Below are 24,478 nucleotides of genomic sequence, written 5' to 3'. Positions count from 1 at the left end.
TCCCTCAGCCCACTCGTCACCACCGATTTCTGTAGTAAACCTTAAGAAATTTACTGATCAATGTTAATCAGCTGCCGCAACCATATTGAGGGGCATCTCTATTGCACTGATCTGCAATCAGCAGCCAGCTTCCCTCGATTTATCTGCCCTCCACCCAGCGCTAGAACGTTCCATGTCATGGGGTTGGGAGCCCCATGGGGTGGAGGGAGGGGTAGCGACACCGGCCCGGTCGCTGCCCACGCTCCAACCGTGCGGCACTGTCACCGCCGCCGGCCTAATCCGTCAGTCCAGACAGACTGCCAGGGACGCGGCGCGCTTAGGGCGTATCGCGTGTAAATCTCGGTGTGTGGCGCGCATTAGTGTGCTGCAGACACAAAAATGTACCCCGCCCGATATCTGGAACGCCCACTCCCACACTCATAGTACTTTGGACTCTTACGTAAGATACGATTTGATACGTTTATGCTCTTACAAACAGTACTATCTACAGGTTCATCACGTGCTTTTTGTGATGATATTTTTATCAGCGTTTTATATGTTTGGATTGTGGATAGCTATGCTGACGAAAGCATTTTTTAAGACCAATCGCATCTGTTGTGTTTAAGGCATGTGCAAATACACGTGACACTTCTTTACGGACACTTCTCATGAACATTTTATTCAGTGGATTGTGTGTGTAGTGTGTACCTACAAAAAAGAAGAAGAAGGTAACGAAAGGTGACCAGAGCAACGCTGTCTCTTTTCCCGGGCTTTTGGGGAAGCCCTGACGATGCTTAGCATGATTGGGCCCGCTGCACTTATACCATGAGGCGCAGGCCACCCAATATCGACCGACTAGGTGACCCCCGAAACGACCCCGTCTGACCCACGCGACCTTTTCATCGACCGGCGCTCGGACAGTCTGGGTTTCCGGCCTGCGCGGGCAGTGCAGTCGGCTGGGCAGCCAGGCGTGCCGCCCAGTTCCGCTTCACACTGTCTGGCGAGGTGTCCGCGCACTGTCTGTCGTCCGTCTGGTGACTGGTGGTGCTGTCTGTGTGCCGGCTGGTGGTGTTGTCTGTCTGGTGCTGTCTAGTTTGTCTGAGGTCTGGTGCTGCTGACTATTCTTTCGATATATTGTATGAACGCATATCAGGGCAGGCTGTGTGCTCGTCCCGTCGCCTTCCGAGCTGCATCGTATTCGTCAGCCATCGTGCCAGCACATTTCGACTGTCTCCGTGCTCCCTCACCGGTGCAGTGATTCCCTGTCCGCCTCCCAACCGCTCCGTGAATGCTGTCTGTTCTGCCATCTAGCCGTGTTGTATCTGTTGTCTCTACCGACTGTCTGTGTGCTGTCTGCCGCCCGGCTGTCTGGTGTATGTCTGTTGGAGTCCTCCGCATGTCTGCGCGGCGGCAGTCGTGGTGTTGCTCCCCTTCGACCGGGCCACGGGAAGGGACGCCGCCGGACGACACAGCGCCGCGCAGGTATGTCCCCGAATGATCCCTTTTTATCTCGGGTGACGTGAAAAGTGTTAAGGTGATTCTTGCGCTCTGGACTAAACTCGTCTACTGGCGGCTGAAATCCTGAGAGTTTTGAGCTGAGCTTGCCTCGCCCCTACCCGTCTATCAGTGGATCGTGAATTCAGCAGGGGACAGGCGCTCTTGCGTCGTATAACGTGTCGGAGGCTTGGCGAAACGACCGTCCTCTGACCAACACAAACCGCAGCTCACGACTCCCGTGGCCGGACCCGTCCTTGATGGAAGGCTGTGGTCTGGGCCTGGCTCACCAGTAGCGGAGACAATTTATTCGGCAGTGCGGTGGCTGTCCCGGTCGGTCGGTGGCTGATCCGACATTGCTGTTCTGTTGGTGAGTTTTGGTGGCAGTGTGGTGGAGTCAGGTGTGTCTCTTGCACCAGACGGAACGAGCTTTACCAGCTCCATGACCCCAGCCACATAGCTGGTGTTGTGGTGGGCCTGTCTAGCACGAGTGGCGCGCACGGTGCTCGGTGCTCAGTGCCCCGCCGATCGCCGTGGGTGGGGGTCTGTGGTGTTGTTCTCTCTCCTGGCGGTCCCGAGGTCAGTCATTCTCGCTTCCAGCCCGCCCGCGGCGGTGTGAGGTCACCCTGAGCGGCCTGGGTGGCTGACCTCTCGGCCGGGGGTCAGCAGCGGTGCGCGGTGTCCGCTTCGCTGGCGCGCAGCGGCGACCTCGCTGCACCGGGCGGCTGACATCACCACCGGCCAAAATGGGCGCCGTTACATCACGCTGGCCCCGGATGCCCGCAGGCTGCACACCTGGAGACAGAGAGCGACGCGGCGGCTCCGGCGGCGACCTGGCTGTGCCCCGGGGCGCGGCTCCGACTGCCGCGGGCCGGCGCCGGCCGGCTGGGTCACTGGCCGGCCGCGGCGCGCCCCGGGCGCCGTCTGCCCTCGGCCGCTGTCGCCGCTGACCTCGCAGGCCGGCCCCGCCCGACGCCCGGTGAAGCCGTTTGTAGTGGATTTGTGGGTCCGCCCACTGCGGTGAGATCATCCGAGCTGTCGCGCCAGGGCCGGCCGCGAGCGGCGAGCGTGCGAACGGGTGTCCGTGCACCGCCCACTGCGGCACCGCCCGTGGCCTCCGCCCGCGCCGCCGGACAGCAGCTGCACGCCGGCATCCACCAAACATACCGAGTTAGTGATGGAGACCGTAGAGCGTATAGCTGCTGATCTATGTCGGCGAGTGGTGACACAGGCCGCTCTTTATCACGTGTCATAATCACGTGTCTCAATCGGGTGCCACTCTCTTCGTCTAGCATCATTTGGTCTAGTGCCTTTTGAGCTAGTGCAATTGGTCTAGTGCTTCAGCTGGTCTAGCGCCAGTTTGGCTAGTTTCGTTTGAGCTAGTGCCAAAGTGCCATTCATTTGAGCTAGTGCCTTTGGTCTAGTGCCGTAATTTCGTCTAGCTTTCAGCAGACTCATTTCCATGATGGATGTGTATTATCATGCTTGGCACAATAATTAGACTCACGAGGAAAAGATTTTGCGGTTATTTTATTTTTTTTTACAGAACTTCACGAGGCAGCTTTCATTCCTTTTCTGTTTCGACTGAAACGAGGTAAATTTGTTGTGTGATAGACGCAAATTACGGGTTATCGGCTGTAGCTATGGAAATTTTTAGTCATCAAGGGGTGGGGACAAATTAAGCTTCGAAGGTTTTGTCTACCGAAAGAATACCTACTTCAAATATTACCACTCAAAATTGGCGATGCGAAAACAAAGGATGTAAAGGATCTGTTTCAACATCATTACGATATCATACCGAAAGACAAGTTGTTACTAGGCAAATTCACAACCACCCCCCCAGTTCCGGCAAGAGTTGAAGTTGTTTCGGCATTGGACAAAGCCATGGAACAGGCAGAAACGTCAAATTTGCGTCCAAGAAGAATTATAAGTGATATGAATTTGAGTAGAGAAGCCACAACAGAAGCTCCAACTAGAAAGGCAATTTCGCAACGTATCCAAAGAAAACGAAAACATTCAGAAATCGGACATGAAGTAGCGCCACTCAACAGGTCAGGCATTATAATTCCAGAGAAGTACAAAACGACAAAACGGGGAGAAGAAGAGCATCGTTTCCTGCTGTATGACAATGAAGGTGATGGAAACGACAGACTGATAGTCTTTTCTTCCGAAGTCATGCTAGACGAATTAAGCAAAAATAACATTTGGATGATGGACGGAACATTCAAAGTGGCACCTACTTTATTTCTTCAGTTATATACCATACATGTTATCATTGGCGGGCCAAATGGACACGTCTTTCCTTGCATTTATGCCCTTTTGCCCAACAAAACTACTCAAACATATATAAAGCTTTTCCAAATTTTAAAGGATGCTCGCCCAAATCTTGCGCCTCATCTTTGCATCATGGACTTTGAGTTAGCTAGTAAGCGCGCTTTGTTAACTGAATTTCCTCAAGTGAGTGTAGCAGGCTGTTTCTTTCATTTAACTCAAGCGGTTTGGCGGAAAGTTCAGGGAGCTGGCCTAACGGAAAATTACATTAATCAACCGGAAGTTCGAGAAGCGGTGAAATCCCTCTGCGCTCTTGCCTTCCTTGACGTTGAAAATGTGAACGAAGCTTTTGAACAACTTCAAGAATATGTCGAGCAAATTGCCATCGAGGGATTAACAGACCTTTATGATTACTTTGAGGACACATATATAGGAAGGCAAGGGCGCAGAGGGGTTCGCCGAAACCCCCAAATTCCAAAAGAAATGTGGAATGTTAAGGAAAGGACCATATCTGGCATACCCCGAACAACCAAGCTTGAGGGATGGCATCGGGGATACAGGCCATGCTGGATTCCCCCCATCCCTCCATCTTCCGTTGCTTCGCAGCGCTCCAGCGTGAAGAAAATTTACAAGTTAACGATCTTTTCAGGTTTAAGGCGGGTCATGACGTTCAAAAATCCAAGAAAACTGTTAAAAATATGAATAAACGCCTGACAACACTTATAACCAGACTAGCGGAAGGCACCATAGAGCGGGCGGAATTCCTTCGTGGCGTGGGATATGCTATCACACTGAACGTTTAAATCCGAAACATCAAGATTTGGGCGGGTTGCCTTTAAGGTTTGAAGAAACTCTATATATGTTTGTTCCGGCAAAAGGGCATCTGAACTAAGTACACCAACATCCGAACATCTGAAATCTGAAGTGTGTTATACATAATCGAACGAACGAAATATATACGACAACGAGACCGAACTTTTTCATGGTAAACATGGCCGAGCATCTCAGGGAACTATATATTTCAAATAAATTTCGGGAACTAGCACAAATGAACTAGACCAAATATGACACTAGCTCAAATGAAGCTAGCTCAAGTGGCACTAGACCAAATAAAGCACTAGACCAAATGAACTAGCCCAAACGATACTAGACCAACTGACACTAGTCCAAGTGGAGGGGACTCGTCTCAATCATATCGACACTCGGAAGCATCACGTGAGCTCTGATTCGACTTCCAGGAGAGAGAAATTCCACTGGGGACGGGACCGTCACGGTCAGCAGGAGTCCTGACCTCTGCCCTCTGCGGTGAAGAATGACGTGACTAGCTTACCCGTGGTGTTAGCTTCTACCTTGCTCAGTGATTTAGAGATGCTCGAGTGTTCGATAACGATCGTGTTTGCGCTTTGATAAGGGGACTGAATAAGGCAGGGACCTCAAGTGGTAGATGAGTCGGATTTCTGATGCAAGCGCCTGGACTTTTTGGATCAATTGATGACATCGTTGACTGTGGGTGCAGAAACAGCACTGATAAGATATTAAATACGACCTTGATCGAGGCTGCGCTGGGGTCCCAGTTGTCTCGGTTTATTGGTTGCTAAGTGCAACTGGGGACTGGGAGGGGCTGTGAGCGTCATGATAAGCGCATTACGCCATTGTCCCGTCAGCGTATGGGGCTGGTGATCTAAGCGAGTCAGCTTCTATTGAGCTTGCGCAGCTCCTGTCTCACGGCTGGCTGGAAAAGCTGCGCGAAAAGCTGCGAGCTCTTTGGTCAGCGGCGAAAAATGCGCGACGATAGCGCGGGAGCCTTTGTAATGGTGCGGGCGGGTGAGCTTTGAAGGTAGGGGAATTATTGGTTAAGGTGATTACGGCAGGGAATAGATGGGTTCCCCGAGCTTCGTGACATCAGCAGATGTTTGTGCATGTTTATGACAGTGTTAGCTTTGACCTTTGACATTTAGGTCGGAACTCCGATGGCACATGCACTTCTGTATTGGTCAGGTGTTCAAAAACGCGCCCCTGCCAGCGCAAACAGGTGACCATGAACACGGCGGGTCTGTGAGAACCGTCAGCTGTGTGCGGGGATACAGCCGCCTGCTGATATAGCGTCTGATGACGGGAAGGAACTGGGTCCTCATCTCATGGTGAGTAGAGAGGTCTGTCCGGTACTTACGAGTCCACTCCAGTGCGGGCGTCCCCTCTACACCCACACTCCCCCTCGTTCATGCCCCACTTCAGACGCCACCCGGCGGCCGTCGACCAGCCGCTCCACGAGCCTTTCAACAACGTCACCTTTTTCTCCGTGGTGTTGCGTGTTTCTCTGTGACGTCAGATTCCCCTCTCTCTGTGACGTCACACCTGACGTGACCCGGCCCGTCCCTCCGCTGTGCGTAGGCCTTCAGCCCCGTGCCAGCCCGCTCGACCGACCCGTCATCCGCGGTAGATGGGCGGCCGTTCGAGGAACGAGACCCCTAATTAGAACGTCACAGCCACGGCCGCCGTACCGCAGATGCGTCCCACGCGGGGTGTGTGGAGGTGGAGTGCGTCGCACCGCCCTGTTCTCCACCCGAACCGCCCCGAGATGGCAGATACCGCACATCGGGCGCTCCTCCCTGACCCCACGTGGCGCCGCGGACGACCCCGTGGCGCACGTGGTGCTGATTGTGACGCTCCAGAGACGTCGGCGGTGACGCCCCGGTCGGGAATGCATCGCTCACCGCCGGAGGGAAGTCGTATGAGCTGTCTCCGCCAGCCGGGCGGCCGATCAAAGGCTCGTGACGTCGGCGGCGGCTCGCGTCTGGCTCGGGTCGGCCTCGGCGGACACAGCGTCGCGCTCGCTCCCACTAGTCCGTCGTTCCGGCGCGATCTGGTGGGGCTGGTATACAATCCACGAGTTTTTTATGTTGGAACTGAGCCCCTGTCTTTGTATTTTTCGGTCTGGTGCCATCAGTTTTCCTGAAAAATGTTGTTTTATTGCAGTGCTGTAAACTGTGAGCTGATTTGCTCGCTCGGCAACTGCGCGTCGGAGGCACCACTAGGGTGAGGGTGGGGTGATTTTTCCCCCGGTGACTGGCGGGTGTTGACTGACCGGTCCCACCGGCGGGCCCGCTCAATGGAAAAGTCCGTACGGAATAATTGTTCAATCGACTGCCAGCGCTCTCTGTAGAACGGTAGTTGGTCGCTCGGTGCCATTTTTCACCTTCGTCACGATTTCCGCTGCCCGCCGACGTTTCCCGATCAGATATAAGCGATTGAGGTCCGTTCGCAGAAGTGGCGGCCAATTTCGGTGCCTTTGAAAGCTGCTGTGGCAGCCGTGTGCCTGGTGCCGGACGGTAGTGGTCGGGGCCTCCTGCCACGCAGTGTGCGGCGGCGCGTTGCACCTCACCCCATCCCCGCACAGAGGCCGGATTCGTCACCCACCGGAGGCTGAGGTCACGTCGCGAACGGGCCTCCATAGATTGCCCTGGATTTCTCTGAATGTACTCAGAATATGACGGAGACGCAGTGTCGCCAGTAGACACTGCCATAAGTTCTCAAGTGCGAAAGTGCGATGCCGTTTACCCCTCATTTAGAAACTATTGATATTCTTTGGGTGGCTTCTTGATTTCGTGGGAGACATGGCGGTCTGAAGACGTTGTGTCTGCTATAAGTCATTGTCTGTCGTAAGGTCATTGAGGCACTCGAGTTATATGGGTAGGAATAGGGCGAGAGAGGAGGGCAAATCGTGAAAGGCAGACACATCAATTAATTCAACCTGACTTTTGACCTGACCACCATTACATTTGACCCGCACAGGTCAGCCGGGTGATGGATTCGTCCCACGACATGCCAGTGGCCGAAAAAAGTCACTGCGGAAGGTCGTGACCATTAAGAGCACGGATGAGCCACAAAGCCATCGCTGTTCCAGCCGCAGACCGACAAATCATTCACCCGTCTAACGCTCAGTGTCAGCCTGCGTGCTCGCCCGTCAGTCCGCCGGCTCTCCTGTCGGTCTGCCCTGTCTGTCAGCCTTGTCTGTCTGCCTGTCTGTCCGAGACGAGTCTGCGGTCAGGTGTTGCTGCGCCCGCTCATGCACGGCTGTGTGTTTGTTTGTGGAAGATGACGAGAGACAAAGCGTCTGACGCGCGTTCTCTGTAAGAAGACTGGCCTCGACCCGCACCTGGGTTGCTGTAGTAGATATGATGGCGTCACCAGACGAGACGGGTTCTGCGCTGACCGGTTCGAGGGAATGACAGGTACTGAAAAACATAACCCACTCTTGGCGATGACGTCTAAGAGTTAAATCGATTGAGTTGATTGAGGCTGTTCGGCAGAGTAGAAAGCAATACCGTTGCTATTTTAGGTTTGGTCTAAATTAGGTGTGGCATGCCATTAACGTGTGTCTCCACTGGCATGAGTTGACGTAATTGAGACCGTGCGACTTTGGCGCTACGTCCAATTTGTTCAGTGGTGCCATAGATATGCTTGAGGTATGCACTGTGCAGTATGCACTGTTTTGCTTTTCGCTCAGATGGTACCTTGATCTGATATTACTTTAGATTTGATCGGTGGTTTTGGTTCTTTAACCCTCTAATGCCCACACATAGTTCCACGGTTCCTAAAATTAGCACCTTGTAACATATGATTCATTTTGGGTCCCTTGTTCGAAATCTGGAGTCAAATATTTTTTCGCAGTTAAAATTTCGGAAATAAATTTTGTATCAAATATGATACATTGGGCATTCCACTTGGTAATTTTTAGTGGTATCAGACCACACAGAAGGAAGGGAAGACATAGATGAGAAAATATATATCATTAAAAATTTCAGTGATAAAAGTGGCAGTTAAAATGTGTAAAATGCCAACAAGACATCCTTTACTATGCACTTTTTATCAGAACATTTTCTTAATATTTCATTGGCATCCTTCTTGTATCAAAATGTCCTTTCAGTCGGTGCTTAGGGAACAACGCTAATCATAGGCATCTAACTTTATTAGTTATTTACTTAGTTTATTTATTTACTTAGTTATTTACGAGTGCCTTCTATTCCTTCAATTTCCACGATACAGCGCGTTGCACTTGTGCAATTTTTTTCATAATTCAGACATGTGGGCCGTGCTTCTCAAACGTAGATGCGTTATGCATACTTGATATAGAAATGAAGACATTACAGTTGGCTCGCGGTAATTGGTTGAAGTGAAGCAGTTCTGATGCAAAATGCTGGACAGCCTGCCGACGGACCGGGATCAATGCCAAAGACGATGTTGGTTTATCTTCATGATAGCCGGACAATCTCGGGTGACTGAAACTCTCAGCCTGTGAATCGTCAGTTAGTACTTTGACTGGTCGTGCGGTCCTGATGTCATCGGCGTCAGTGTAACAGCCGCGCACTGACCAGTGCAATAACCGTTGTACGTGTCAGACAACACAGGTACAGGTAACTGTGCACCGATCGGCAGGAACTTGCACAATATTCATTGACCTCATAAGTCATATGGAGGTGAGCATACGCATTACGCAATGCCGCAACTTTTATTCTTATGGTCAGTACAAAAGTAGTAGGTATCCATGTTAATTTAGTACCTATAAATCCTTTTTGTTCAGTGGCACTCAGCTACCACAGTTGGCGGTATATGTCAATATATGACAACAAATGACATACCTGGCAGTGAAAATGCTTGCCAGGTGTCAGGCACCTGCTGGAACTTGGCAGCAGTGCATGGTTGCCTACTTCTTAGATAGGAAATCAAAGGAACCACGCCCTTCGGTCCGGAGTCTGTCTTGTCATCGTCAAACAGTTGCAAAACCATATTCCTATGAGCGTTAGAAAAGTCGAGATGTATGAGGCTTGTAAGGCCACTCATAGAAAGCTAGATGTTGGAAGATTGACAAGGATGAGAGGCGGCATAAGCGTACCAATATCGTTATGACATTTTAAGTCTGGAGCGAAATAGAGTTATCTGGCGCAAGAGGTGCGAACTTCACAAATTTATGCATCTTGTATCATCGTCGTTTGCAATGACGCACAGGCCATTGCAATGCTTATCACCTGAGAAAACTATGGTATTGGCACACCGTATGTTGCAGCGGCGAAAATTTCATAGAAAATATTGGAGTGCTATGCCCACTGTATCATATCTAGTATCCCCAAAAATATGGGTCCATATCTTTGACCCTGAAAAAGGTGCGATGTTTTGCAACATACTATGATATATGTTGAACATTTGTCTCACAGTATGCCAAGTTTCTTTCCAAATAACTAATTTTTTGTTTTCTAAATGCTTAAATTTACACTTGCATCTCAAATTGATTTTCGGCAAAGGACAAACTGACCCTCTTCAAAATCACCTGGTGGGAAACTGAGAAATCATTACTTAAAAATTTTGCCACCAGGTGGTTGCCAAGACGTACCACTTCTGATACAGCAGGGTTTTCAACAATTTTCACCTCTATGATTAGCAGGCGAATTTTCTGCAAATTGACTTACAGATATGATACCGGGGGCACTAGAGGGTTAATTATTGCAAAATGTCTGAGAATTCCAGGAGATCCTAAACGGGAACACATCCTGCTTCCACTGCCCGATGGAACGATAAGCTGGCAAAGAAGTAAACACAATTAAGTAGCTAACGGAGCGGCTCCTGGGAACCCAAAGCCATTCCTGTGGTGGGTGCACTTTCAGGTCCTCTGTGACTTAACAATCCCAACAGCTTATGCATACGAGTAGTGAAGAATGTTGTGTGGTGATTTTCTTAAAATCGCTTTGACGTTTACATCCGCAAGCTTCTCTCATTCATGCAGTGGAAATTCTCTATCCTGCTCGCCGTTGAAGGGTGTGTTACGTAAATGTTACGCTGTCGTTACGTTGTGTTTGTCCCGTTACGACTATGTGGGTCCTTGAATCGTCGGACGGCTTCCCGATTCTGAATATCTGGATATATGTGCACTATGTACGTATACACATAGTCGTGCCGTTTGCGGTGACTATCGCAACCGCGCTATTGTGTGCATATTTACCAATCGGCTTGCTGCTGAGTATATTCCACCCATCGTGACAGTATCTATCCAGGTGGCCGTATACGCCTCCCACGCCTTGCCTTGGGCTGTTTTTATGCACCTATCCCCCGGGCTCCGGACGTGCCATGCCGTCTGGGCCGCCCGACCACTCCCCGAGCTGCATCCTGTACCGCACGGCGCCCATCCCAGCGCATCCATCACTGTGTGACGGGCCGCGGCCGTGAACCCGTACTGTTCCGGCGCAGCACCACACGGCTGTGTTGTGAAATGGAACTCGGACAGTGACGTCACACACACACAGATACACAGCTGGGCGGCAGCGCCGGCCGAGCGGGCCTAAAAGGCGTCCCAGCTGGTTCTGGGTGTAGCCGCAGGTAACAGCGTGCCGGGGACTTATTAGGAGCATCGGCAATGTGGTGGAGCACGCGTCATCGGCAGCTGGCTCGGCAGGAAATAGTTCACCTTTCAGATAAGGTTACCTGTGATAGAATGACAACAGCCCCTCGGGTGGCAAACTGAAGACAGTCAGCCGCCGGTGCCTGAAATCGGCCGCCGCTACTGTGTCATCGCGACGGACCGTGGCCAGTCCTACGGACGTAGGAGCAGAAAAGGGAGGAAGCGAGAAGCCACTGCGAAGATAGATGAGGGCATTCCTGACAGAAAAAAATGTGGGAAAGCACGTTCAAACGCTACCGGAATACGGCTGACGGTTCTTCCTGTCGTTTCATTTGCTATGTTCGATGCTCTGCAGCCAGCAACCTCGATATTTCATCATGTTCGTCAATATTTCCGCGTGCTTGAATCATTCAGCAGGATGCGGAGACAATATCTTGCATCCCATCCTGTTTAATAACTGCGAACACAGTTCAAATGTCGTCACACGCCCATGGTGCGCAGAGAAGCGGTAGTGGTGGACAGAACAAGTCACACCACACTTCAATGGACGATTTTCCACCATCCGTTGTTGCGGCTTATTCTTTTTGCAATAAGCAATTGGTTGTTGATGAAAGCAATGGCTGGCGATGTCATCTGCTGCACGGAGGACACTACATGCTTGTTACTGAGTGACGAGGGGGCGCTGAGGGGGCACCCTTCTCCCGAAGGCCGCCCTCCCGGGCTCCGCCGCAGATCCGTTCGACCAGTCACGGCGGCCCGCCGCGCCGGCGGCGCCGGGTCAGGGGTCAATAACGTCATCGCTGAAATGTCGGCTCAGTCAGATCCTGTTTGTGGCAAACCGCCCCTCGGAATGCGTCCGTGCACGCCCAGCTGACACAACGCGGGTCGCGACCCCCGCCTCCGTACTCCGCTCTGTGGTGTCATTATCGTGCATTCCGTCTATAAAACTCACACCTGGAAGACTCCGGGCCGGCGCCCATTGCGAGCTGAGGTCAGACGGCACGGACAGGCACGGTGGTGAGCGCCTACCTCGCGGCGTAAGCTTCGTCGTGAGCTGGCTCGGCTCCTGCAGCTAAATGTTGTGTTCTGTGTCCCGGCCCATGTTTTCTGCTCAATGTTCTGTCGGACACGACCATCCAACCGGAGAACACCGTTCGACACGGGCTCGACGGCGCTCCGCCCGCGGCCGGCACACCCCGGCACGGCACAACCTTTTTACTCGCGTCATATTTTCTCGGGGCGCCAGCAGCGCGTGGGCCGATATACAGGGTGTCCCATAAGTTCGTTCTCACCTAAATTTTACGTTTTTAGGCTTTCTTGCTTAAAGGCACGCTGAAATTGGTTCGTAACTGAGCTTACATGGTTGCCATGGCTGGTAGAAATATGCTCCACAGTAGCTAATTTCTGTAGACAAAATAGTTTTTGCTAGAGAGCCCGCTTCCTACAGAGACGGCTAACGCCGCAACATAGAGGTCTCCGATACGGGTACGTCTCAGTATTTAGTCAGCACGTGACCATTCGCGACGATTGAGGGTGATTGAGGCCTACCAGTCGGTAGCCAATATCCATCGCTAACTGGACGCACAGTCAGCAAGTGACGCCGATGATTTGTTGGGAGTCAATAACTGCAAGTTTATCCTCTTTCTAGCCAGCCCTCAGGAATGAGCCAAGTGGCCAAAACTGTGTGGCGCCAAAGTGGCCATCAAAAAGGTCAAAGGGTTAGAAAGTTGGTAAACAGACTTTTCAGGATGGGTTATCAGCTGTCTAAGAGTGTTCTTTCGGGGTACATAACTCAAGGTGACTTAAGCTTTGCTTACCGGAGGGCTCAAAACAGTCAAAAACGTCTTAAAATGGCCAAACATGAGTTTCGTTATGCCTGAGGCTAAACAAAACTAGAGGGCTGATGACATCAACCAGGTCATCTGGACTAACTAGTCCACATTCGAGATGAAACACCCGTCCAAACCCGAAAACAACCCCATAAGGGCGAAGGAGGAGGCCTTCATTTCGTCCCGTTATGTTCCTATGCAAAAGGCCAGGGTCACTGTGTTGTGGGGTTATAGGCGTTCTGGAGTTGATCAAGTTACAAGTGGCAACCCGGAAACAGTTTTGGGAAGCAGAATGCTTTTCCAAGAACATCTAGGAGGAATTTCAGCGCTCAAGCTGAACTCGAACCGCGAGTATGAACACATTTATAGAGGAGAAAATGGCATCCGGGAGGTCGTAAGCCCATCTTCAGGCAAGACAGTGCATCAGTGCACAGGCCAAGCAAAGCTTAAAAGCGGTGCAAGGAGACTGTGACAGGCGTTTGTGGCAAGATCACATGCCAGGCACCTCATCGGATCAAAATTTCATAAAAATTTGTTGGTTATGCTGAAGTTGAGGCTCGTTGAAGCGTAGCGCTGTTCCAGCCTTGAGGAGCTCACGGCGCATGTCAAGTCAGTCTGGGTTAACTTTAAGCCTGCTATGCAGCCAAACATGCCGGTTGGCATGCCGCAGCATGTATTCATGTGTTTGCCTATTAAATGGGGAGCACATTGAGGGGTCATAAATATACCAAAACGCAATGTACTCTGTTTCACATGCAAACATAATGTGAGAACGAACTTATGGGACACCCTGTAAATGCGCCGTGCACGTTTTGTCAGCTCCAGGGGACGTCAGCCAGTCGCTGCACCAAACATGGAGCGTGGCGTCGCTGCAAGCGTTTATAGGCGGCCGCGATAGCATCTCGGCGAAAAATTGTCGTTTACACCGTACTGTCGCAGGAATTTGCGCCTACAGCCACTCGGCGGCGTCCGAGGAATGTTCGATTGCTGTACATCGTACCGAACTCCGGTTTCCAAGTGTCAGTCGAAGGTTTGTTCCTCTGTTTTTAACGCAGAGTCCAATTCCACCTGTGACAGATCCATTTTGGGATTATTTTTTCTCGTTATTTATAATGTACTCCGGTTCAAGCCGACGTCCACCTTCCTGGTTTGTCAGTTTGTCGGACAGTGCAGGATCCCGCCTTCATTGGCCGGTAGCCAATAAATTGTTCAATGGCCGGGGCCGGCAGGGGTGCCCGTCAACGACTGAGGCTTGTGAAGGCCACTGGCTGGCGGACATCGGTGATGCCATCGATCGGTAACCATTGTTTTGGTGCCCTCAGCAAGGCGAGTGTCCACAAAAGAAAAACAAGGAAAAGTGGTGTTCGGTGAAAAACGCCGTCCTGTCTGCTGGTGCGATCGGACGCGTGAGATCACCGGTCGTACAGGCACGCCAGAAACGGTGCGACTTGGCCGCCCCTGCAGGGATATGGTCGCATCGATTCATAAAGTGATGATCGAATGGGTGCATTGCTGATTTATTGCTGAGTTTATTACCGGAAGTCCAGCGAAAGGGTGTACGTCATAACAACCGTGCTGCCGTTCACGGACTGGTCAGATAAAATTTTCAGTTTTTGTACTTGATCGCGTCCAGTAATGAATGAAATTCCCATCGGGTGGAACTCACGTACCTAATTTCTCGGTCTTCCATCAATGGCTTTTAGAGCTAGCTACTCAGCAAATACCTACATCTTCTGATGAATGCATTACGATCCTAAAAAGAAAGAACAAGCTTTTCTTAAATAGCCCTCGCAATTACATGTCGGCTTAGCCTGGGACGGAGACGTTAAGCTTGAATGGGATTTCTGCGAATGAATACGACAGTAAGAGGATAGTCATGGCGCTACCATGAAACCCAACCACATACCATTGACGAAGCGAAGCGGAACTGAATGCGGAACACTAAGAGCGAGTTTAGCCGAAGTATGCGATATACTGGTGTGCTTATGCACCTGATAAGCATTAGAGAAACTTTATCCTCATGACATTTAGATTTGGTTTTTAAAGAATGCTTTTTGAATCTGACCCAACATGCGTTTTGGTCGTAGTTTTATACGTCTTGTCCGTCTCAACTTTGACAGTTGTCGAATGCTATTTAGATTAAAAGCTGTTGAAACATCCTGATGAGGCTAGGCGTCAGTGCGTTAGGCTAGTTGGCTTATACGGAATCTGGTTTGCGGCGTAAACCGAAGTGCCATAAGGTATTTGCTATTGCATCAGCTTTCTGCAAGCCCGATGATTCTCCTTCCATGACCTTATCGAAGGATGTTTGAAAGGTCTGCCGAAAGTGCGTGTCACGTGTCGGTAACTGACTGGGGCCTATAGTAGCTCGTGCCGACGGCGGCGGCGTGACCGTTCTCGGATTATCACGGAGACGTGCGCTGAGCGGCCGGCAGCGGCGGCTTAAAGCCGTCTCAGCCGCCGGCTAGCCAGGAGGCCGGATGCATTTCACCCATCCGGCTGCCCAGCTGAGAGAACATGACTACATCCCAACGCCGGCACCTCCCATTCCACACAGCACCGCAGAGCTGGGAGCTGGCCGGCCCGAGAGACGGCGCGGCACTGAGCCGAACCGACCCTCGCTGGGAGCCGACCCGGCTCTGCCCACCTCATCGCCCAGCTGATAGACTGCTCGTCGCTACCGTCGCTCAACCCCGACTACCTACGGCGTCCCGACCCCTGTATCGTCGACTCCGACACTCCGACGGCCGCGGCGGTGACCTGACCTTCATGGACGCGTCGGCGGCGGCGCGGCCCCTCGCCAACGTTAGGCCCCGCCAACCGGCGGTGGGCGGCGAATGTTGGGTCCAACGGCGGGGGCAGCTCGCGTCGTCGTCTCTCGCACCTGTTAGTCAATGTGGGCCCAGGGGAGGGCGACGCGGCCGACAGCGCGCAGAAGCCGCGACACAGGTGACCCGGGTCACAGAGGTCAGAGAGTGACCTGTCTCGGAGGTCACTAGGACCAGTGTGCGACCTGCCGCGAAGACGCGCGCGCCGCCGGCCGCCGCCAGCGGTGGATGACGTCACCCGAGTCTGACGTCACCCGGCCGCCGCTCGGGACCGGCCATTCGGCGGACGGCGTCGCCGGCTAAGAGTCCAGGTGAGGCGGCTGCCACGCGACCCGGCCTGGCTGCCCCCGTGCCCTGTGACACCGCCCGTGGACAGCCCCCCGAGCAGCGTGACCCAGGACACCGAGCCGACCCCCGCCGGATACTAATGGTGAGCGCAGGCGAACATATCCCATAGCTGGGACGGGCTGAATGTCTGGTGGGAGAAGGGGACATATCAGCTGCCAGGATCATATTCTGTCCATTCAGTCTCGTCGCTACGCTTCCGTAGTTTGAGTAACGGTACTTCTGTAGCTGTTCAACATCGGGGTTTGTCGTGATTAGACGTCATCTTTAGCCGCCTTTTCGATCCCTGCTTGTATGCCTAATGTATACGGTCGCAATAGCGTTTACGCAGAACTGCGTCTGATCTGCCTGTGTGGGAGGCAGCTTGGGGAGGTGGGGCCTAATGTTTGAATCCTCCGTTATGACTTGTCGTCTGATTAATCTGCACGTGATGCATGTGTTACGGTCATGAAGGTCTTTGCCCTCTCTGGTATTAAACACTGCCTGCCACCCTAGTGGCGTCTTGAGCCGTGTGGGCGTGCAGTGCTGCGTGTTCGATACGGTTTGTTTACCGCTGCGTAAACCGGCACGTGATAGTGACGTCATCGTTAACTAGAGCCGTGATGAGTGCGCCAAACATGACGTACTTAGCGGCGTGCCATTGCTCTGCTGCGTCCGATACGGCAGCGAGGCGGTCCTCCACGGTCAGATGCGCCCGAGCGGGTGGGCGTCGGACGTCTTCAAGGCCAGTGCGCAGATTAATGGCCTCTTAATGCATACATGAACATCTGCGAGTTTTAGGGGAGATGGAAAACAGACCGGGGCTGATAACGCATATTTAGTGTCCTCCCCCCAGTGCAAAGGAGAGAAACAGCACATCTGTTATTTTGTGGTGTGGGTGCGCCATTCAAATCCTACAGAGAACTGGATGCATGTGGAATTCAAGCTTATTTTGCCCTGAAGGCTTGCATCAGCACATTGACAAACCGCTGTACGACGCGACTGTCGCAGAGCGCGGGGGATGGCCCGTAGCGGTAGGGATATCGACAGCATCCCTACTTAAGCCAAATAACCTACATTCCTGGCTGGCTGGCATATGGTTGAATACATTTACGATGTGCAAGACAAGCTATGGGAATCTCTCTTTCCGCGTTTCAACCGGTCTTTGTTGGTGGCCCGATCAGTCCGGCACCCCTGGCCTCTGGCCGTGCTCCTCTGGAGCCGAGCGGACACTGTTGGTCGCCGGGCCAGGCTGGGATGTGCACCGTCACCGTGCACCGTCACTGGACACAGCGGCGCATCTCCGCCCACAGCAGGAGCGGTGGCGCCATCTGTGATGGACCTTGGAAAGTAGTAGTTGCTGACCCCACCGCTCGGGTCGGGTTCTCACGGTTGACCAGATCGCCGCCGTCTGGGGCTGGGAGGGTCGGTGGGCATGATACTAGAGCAGCGGCACGACGCTGAACGAGTCCATGGCATCGTGACAGTTGCCTACTACATACTTGGGTAGTTCACTATCGCCGCATCGAGGCAAACTGGAGGGCCGAAACCAGCGACGTGCCGCTCGCGTGCGGTGTGTTTTTATCGCCGGGACCGGTGTACCGTTCTCCGGGTATTTGTTTGAGGAGTTTTGGAAAGTCATCAGGCACTGGCGCGTGTTGGCAGTTTTGAATTTTCATTCAGTTTTCACTAGTTTTCACTCTAGATGGTAAGAAAGATAATGTCCAGTTGCATGCATTGTGGTACAGTCTTACCTCGGACGTAAACTAATAATGCCATTTCTTCTTTTCACTGTAGCCTTTGATGGTATTTGCCGTTTAGTGTTGGTGTTTATAATAAATAAAGCCTCTTGGCTCATCATATAGCCTGAAGCACAAATAGATAAATTTATTCGGCAAAGCCAGTTGATTGATGACTGGCTTCCACATTTTATCGGTTTCATGAAGACTTTACAGCGTGGGACTTGTCTCACATGTTTTGCATCTAAATTTATTCTGGTCTCGAGCGAAACCCGACAATCGTCAATCTATCTGTCGTTTATATCTTGTTAGCGGAGCAGCCACTGAGGAAGCCGACCCACATTCCGGGTCGGAACCTCGTCGACTCACGGTCTCCGACTGTGACCTCACCGGGTCTGTTCGACCTGCATGGTGAACCGACTGCACGCTGAACAGTTCGGTGGCCACATTGTAAGGGCAGTAGCTTGGAGTGACGTGGCGGCGTTCACTCGGCTTTCATTCGCTGTGGATAATGGTGAAACTCGTGCTGACGTCAGCCCGTTGTCTGCGCCCACGGGGCATGTCGCATTGTTGGACGTTTCGGGCGACGTTAACTTATAGAGGATCGCTTATGTCACCCCTTTTGTGTGTCGCAAAGCTTGTCTATGCAATTTGCCAGCGTCATCCATGTCTTTGCATCTCTTGTTTCCATCTTCCTCGCCCGTGTCTTCTCTGCGTCTCTGACACCTGATCTGTCTCACTTCTTCCTTTTCCAACTTACACCTGTCATTCGGCCTCACCCATGCTTTTGGGTATAATATAATCACACATTCCTACCTGCCTCCTGTGTCTCATCTCTGTCAACCACTTGTTTCTTCCTCCTTATCCTTGCCTCGGCTCGGCAGACTATCCGTCAGACACCCTGTCGAGCGCCGGGTGGGTCCTCTCCGCCGACCTTCGGGCCGGCCGCATAGCGCTGTTGCCGACTAGTAAATAGGTGCTCTAATCGTATGCCGACGGAGGGGGGGGGGCTGTAGTGGACGTAGGATCGTCCGATGGGTTCTCTGCGGGCGGCGCTTTCGGCGCAGCAGCGCGTCAGCGCGCCGCTCTGATGTTGATGAACCGAGCGTCAGCGCAACTGTTCACTCGCCAGAGGAACTGGAGCCGTCCTAATTTGACCAGCTTAGTGGGGATTGTGCTCACGGTAAGTTAGCCCGGATTTGGTGCAGCGAGTGTGAGTTCAATAGCGTGACTCTCGGCTACCAGCGCATGCCAGGGTCGTGATGTGGGATATTCTCGAATGTGTCGGTCAGTTCCAGTTTCAATGGTAGTTGCAAATGGCTGTTTGTTTACCCGTTTGGATATTCCAGGATTGAGAGATGGTGCGTTTGTTTACGTAGTATGGACGTGAGTCGTGACACTGGAGTGGAGCCCCGCATGGTGGGGTGAACATGAGGTGCTGCGCGATCCGCTATCGGTCGTCTGTGCCGCCCTGGGGCTGCTCGGATGTTGTGATCGGTGTGTGATTCAGAGGAGGGCGTGCCCAGACCGGTTGATAGTAGTGGTAGCACGTGCTACGAGTGTGCCCTTTCACCACACCGTGCCTCGCTGCTTCAAGCTGCAACCGAGACTTTGGAAACGCCCTGCCTCGACTGGAGACTACCCAACCGGATGCCTTATGACTCTTTATGATGAAAACACTCAAGTGCGCCGCCTGACCGCAAGCCATGGCGAAATCAGCACAGAGTGACATGTAACGATGTGATCAGTGACATGCAGCGTCAATGCGTGCAAAATGTAAACAAAATGATGACGTCCAAACGTGGACTTTCGTAAATAAATACTGTGGCGATGGCAAGGGAGAGAACGGGATTTCCTTGGAAGAAATGCAAGAGCCATGGTGTGTCGTTTCGGGAACTAGCGACCCGCGGCCGGGCGCCGCGGAGAGGTGCCCGCCATAGGGTTTGGGGGCTATTTTTTCACGTTTCGGTCTGAATCGTGAAAAGTACCGGTCGTAGCAAATATGTTCCCTGGTTTCTGAATTTTCAGCCCATGTGGAGTGCGATAGGACAAGAGTCATTTTCGTACAGACAAAACTGTGCCCGCGTTTTTTGGTCAAACTAAAAATGTTCAGCAGCTTTTAACACGTGGGCCGCCGCAAAACAGGGTACACCGGAGGACTTAAGATTCAATATCTCCTAAGCCATCATAGATAGCAAATATGTTCCCTGGATCTATGTAGATAATACTTTAGAGAACACTTCAGGCCAAAAATTGTTTCTCGACAACTTACACCCAGCCCGCGTTTTTGGCCTAAATGCAATGCAACACGGCAGCCGACCTTTAGGGCTCAGTTAGCGAGTTTATTTTTTAGCGAGCACTTCGAGCATTTCAACGTTCGATGAAATGACATATTTTTTTCAACGCAGTCGTTTCTTCATTTGCATCTAAACGCGACCCATATGATAATGTGACGGTATCGTCACACTAGAAAGTGTAATTCATCGTAATTTATAGGGCTAATTCTCGGCGCACAGCAGCAGACGGACACTGACTGACCCACCATCTAAAGGCAGTTTGCCGAAGCAGTATCGTGAATCACAGCCGCGAGATGTCCCTAGCGTAAAACACCGTCTGTTTGCCCAGTTTAAATACGTGCTGTTTGCCCTCTGTCAACCCCTGAATCATGGGGCTGGGGTCGCGGATGAATGGGCGACCGCCCGCCGCGCGGGGAGGGGGCTGCTCCCCTGACCCGGCCCGCCACGGCGTGGGGGGGACAGACGGTCCCGCGCGTGCCTCACGTCGCCGCCTCACACCGGTCAATTACGCTGGTTGTGAGGAACCGCCCGGTGGGTGATCCAACGCAGACCATGTCAGAACCCCACTGAGGGGGTGTCAACTGTCACCCGTGTCAGCTGGCTCAGACCCATGATATCCCCATACGGAAAGCGACGTTCCAAAGAGCAATATGCCTATAGCAGGTATTATTGATGTTTAATTCGAGAATGTATGCATGTAAGTTCATGATGTGTTAAAGCACTCCAACTGCACAACTTTGCCCTCTCATCTCGAGCAATAACCTATTTTTTACTTTTGACAGATCTTTAGTGACTTAACACTCGCAAGTCGCACTTATTGCGGGGTCGAACGGACCCCCCACGGGTTTTCGCGATTATCTCGCGCAAAAAGCGGCCGATCGCGACGAAACTTTCAGTACCCTCGAGTTAATCAATTTTACACATACTCTTAAAATTTTATGACCTGACCCAAATGACCTTTGACCTGTGACCTGATTCTCGAGACCATGTTCGACCGGAATCGCGAATTGGCGATGTCGTCTCACATTATCCGCGCAATTTCCTTTTTTGTGGTGTGGGTTTCAAGGTCACGTGATGGTCAGGTCAAGGTCATTGATGACATTGCTGACCTTGCTTCACTTTTTCGAGTTTAACATGTTTCTAGGGTAGTCTCTGGAGCTGATTTCGAATTCCCATTTGAAGATTTATGAAGTAGTTTTGGTGCCCTCGTAACATGCTACGAAGCTGTCAGTGGTGGTCAACACCTGATATGGATGGCCGCCGGCCGGCAGGACTCCTACTGGTTGACCTGACCTGACCTGACCCGACCTGGCCTAAATACATTAAGACATCATAGGTAGGTATGTGATCAAAACTAACATGAACTACGTGTTCAGTACCCCGCAAAATCCCTTTTTCAGCCTCACTTTACGAACTTCCAGCAAATCCTGATTTTCCCGATTTTTGGGTCATTGACCTGACCTGGAAGGTCAACCAATGACATAAATAAGACCATAAAATTGGTCATCATTGGCTTACTCTCGTCGCGGGAAACACGTTCGTTTTTCTTTTCTGCGAAGCTCTAGCTCCACCAGAGGCCAAACGGCAAGGAGGGTCCAACAGACCCCCCCCCCCCATGCATTAGACGCTGGCAAACAAGAATACGGGCGAGGGTTAAAACGAAGGAGAAATATTATTACGAGCGAACGGACAGCGCAAGCGAAGCGAAATCTTTTTAAGATACTCGTAACGGAAAGATATCAGCATTTACATATAGCGGCCCGGCCCGGCCTGTAACGCTTTTGAGAGGCATATATTTCAGGCCTCAGTAACCGTTGCAGTGGTTGGGCTGATCGACCTGCCGCCCTTTTTGTTGGGAAGCCTATTTCCTCTGCCTCGCAATTAATTTGCCATTTTGCCCCACCAATGAGTGTTTTGCCCCACCAACTTGAGCTGATTTGCAGGACTTTGTTGCTTTTCAAATCAATCATTGAGGAGCTTTGGAATGTCTGTGTTATGCAAAATGTTACATTTGTAAATATAGGAATTGATTCAGTGTTCATTTTATTTAACTTGACAGTCGGTCAGTGTAGGTTTGATGCCTTTTTGCCCCACCAACTTCCCCGGAAAAGCTTCATCCATGGTGGCACGTGTCACGCGAAAGCTGTTTTGTTGAAGTAGCACTTTTGAAAGACCTAAACCTTTCTAGTAGAGGTTTTAGCCAATGGGTCTACAGTGCAGGGATATTTCTATTTTGCACTCCTCTGAGAGCTAGAGCTTCGCGGAAAAAACGAGCGTGCTGTCCGTCACGAGAAGAAGCCGATGATACCCAATTTTAAGGTCCTAGGTCATCGGTTGACCTTCCAGGTCAGGTCAATGACCCAGAAGTCGGGAAAATCGGGACCTGTTAGAAAGTCGTTAACCCGCGCCCCGTTGGGCTCTGCCGAGCAACGCGCCCCGTTGGGGGGGGGGGCAATTTGCCCCCCCCTAAGATCTCGAGAACCACGCAACCTAGCGACAAGCGGCAAACGGTGTTGGATAGCCCTATCAGGGAACTACCTTGTGACCCAATTTTATTGACCTAGGTCAAACCGATGACGTCACAGGTCAGGTCAAAGGTCGAATTTTCACCGTTTACAGGCATTTCAAGAAATGCGTTGTAAAATCGAGTAAAATGCATTTCATTGAAAATCATCGATGGGGAAATGTTCTTCAAACACATATTTTGCTATTTGAGGTCACTGATACCAGGTCAGGTCGCAGAGGTCAGGTCACTGGGGGGTCACAATATGAAAGTGTCGTGTGATGCATATTTTATGGTCCATTTTACATGACAAATGCGATTATGTGGGTCAGGCAGACTTTTGGGACAGCTTAGGTCACGTTTTGGTCAAGGTCAAGTCAAGGTCAGGTCAAGGTCAGGTCAAATTAGGTCAAATTTCAAAGTTGATATTTTTGCATAAAATGGGTATCGAATCGATGCAGTTCGTCACGGGGAGTTCAATGGTGGTCTTTGTTTTGCCCTACGTGGTCTAGAATCGCTAAAAATTGAGTTCAAAAATTTGACGTCATCATTTTTGAACAGTTTTTTCGCTATAACTTGGCCAAAAAACGAGATATCGATCTGAAACTTGGTATGTATATAGAAGAGCACAGGGACTATCATATATTTTCGGTTTTTTTCGAAATTCGGATTTTTTTGGATTTTTTTAGTTTTTCTAAAAACATCAATTTTTTTAATTTTTTGGGGTCAAAAACCCAAAATTTTGAAATTCCGAGATAGCAGTTTTGTAGCGCCGCTTTTTGTCTGCTAGACCATATAAAGAACTTTGAAATTGCTTGGTAACTGTAAATTTGGTGAGCGTTTCAAGATTGCATGTTTTTTGCACATTTTTGCTCGAACATGACCTCAGTTTGACCTCAATAACTCCTGACCTAAGTTGACCTAAGACTTGAAATTTGGTGTGAAGGTGTCAAATTGATGCCCGAGAAGGTACTGAAAATTTGGCGGCGCTGCGCGCCGCCGTTTTCTTGCTATTTAGGAAAAACCACAGATGGGGCCAAAATGCCCCCCAACGGGGCGAGGGTTGTGTGGCTGCTATGTGATTTTCCCGGGGTGCCGATCACGAATATCGTGTTAGTTTTGATCACAGATGATGTCATTGAGCATTTAGACCAGGTCGGGTCAGGTCAGGTCAGGTCAACCAGTAGGGGTCGTAACTGGTATTCGAAATACGTGTCAACTGCCTCTGACAGCTTCGTAACATGTTACGAAGGCACCAAACTACTTCGTAAATGTTCAAATCGTTGCTGAGTTAGAATTTAGCTTCAAAACTAGCCTAGAAACATGTAAAACTCGAAAAAGGGACCAAGGTCACCAAAGGTCAATGAACTGACCTGACCTTCAGGTGACCTTGACACCACCCAAATGCATGGGAGCAACATCAAATTACATGTTTGAACGTTTGAAACCACAAAAAGCTTGCAAACGCGCGGCTAATGCGAGCCGACATAGGCCGAATCGCGATTTCGGCCAAAGATGGTCTCGGAAAGCATGTCACAGGTCAAAGGTCATTTGGCTCAGGGTCATGAAATTTTCAGGGTAGGTGTAAAACTGATCAATGCGAGGGACTGAAAGTTTCGTCGCGATCGGCCGCTTTTTACGCGAGTTATTCGCGAAAAACCTTAGGGGATGGTTGCCCCCTGTGCCGGCGAGGGTTAAGCAGTCGAAAAAAGGCACTTTTGGAAAATTGACATGTGATGGAGACATGGAAGAGCAGTAAAAACAGCTGCAATGCGTTCAGTTTTACAATGAGCAATCGATTGGGATGCAACATGAGTTTTACCG

General features: G+C 51.2%; 1 protein-coding gene across 6 annotated transcripts in view; it reads left to right on the top strand.

Moving 5' to 3' along the window:
• LOC122373284 overlaps positions 1–24,478 on the top strand; it is a 111,048-nt gene that overhangs the window by 26,536 nt on the left and 60,034 nt on the right. Inside the window, exon 1 of one of the 6 annotated variants that reach the window (XM_043351208.1) lies at positions 15,846–16,221. The exons of 2 other annotated variants lie outside the window; for them this stretch is intronic. The gene's annotated coding sequence lies outside the window, so the exon portion shown is untranslated. Of the gene's footprint in view, positions 1–15,845; positions 16,222–24,478 lie in introns of those variants that run through there. 3 more of the 6 variants (XM_043351209.1, XM_043351206.1, XM_043351205.1) reach the window with 3 other exon arrangements.

This window comes from Amphibalanus amphitrite, unplaced genomic scaffold (genome assembly GCF_019059575.1).
Source record: "Amphibalanus amphitrite isolate SeventyFive unplaced genomic scaffold, NRLGWU_Aamphi_draft 001472F_arrow, whole genome shotgun sequence".
NCBI classification, from domain to species: domain Eukaryota; kingdom Metazoa; phylum Arthropoda; class Thecostraca; order Balanomorpha; family Balanidae; genus Amphibalanus; species Amphibalanus amphitrite.
Note: the sequence above shows the minus strand (reverse complement) of the source record. Positions and strands in the feature narration are given on the sequence as shown.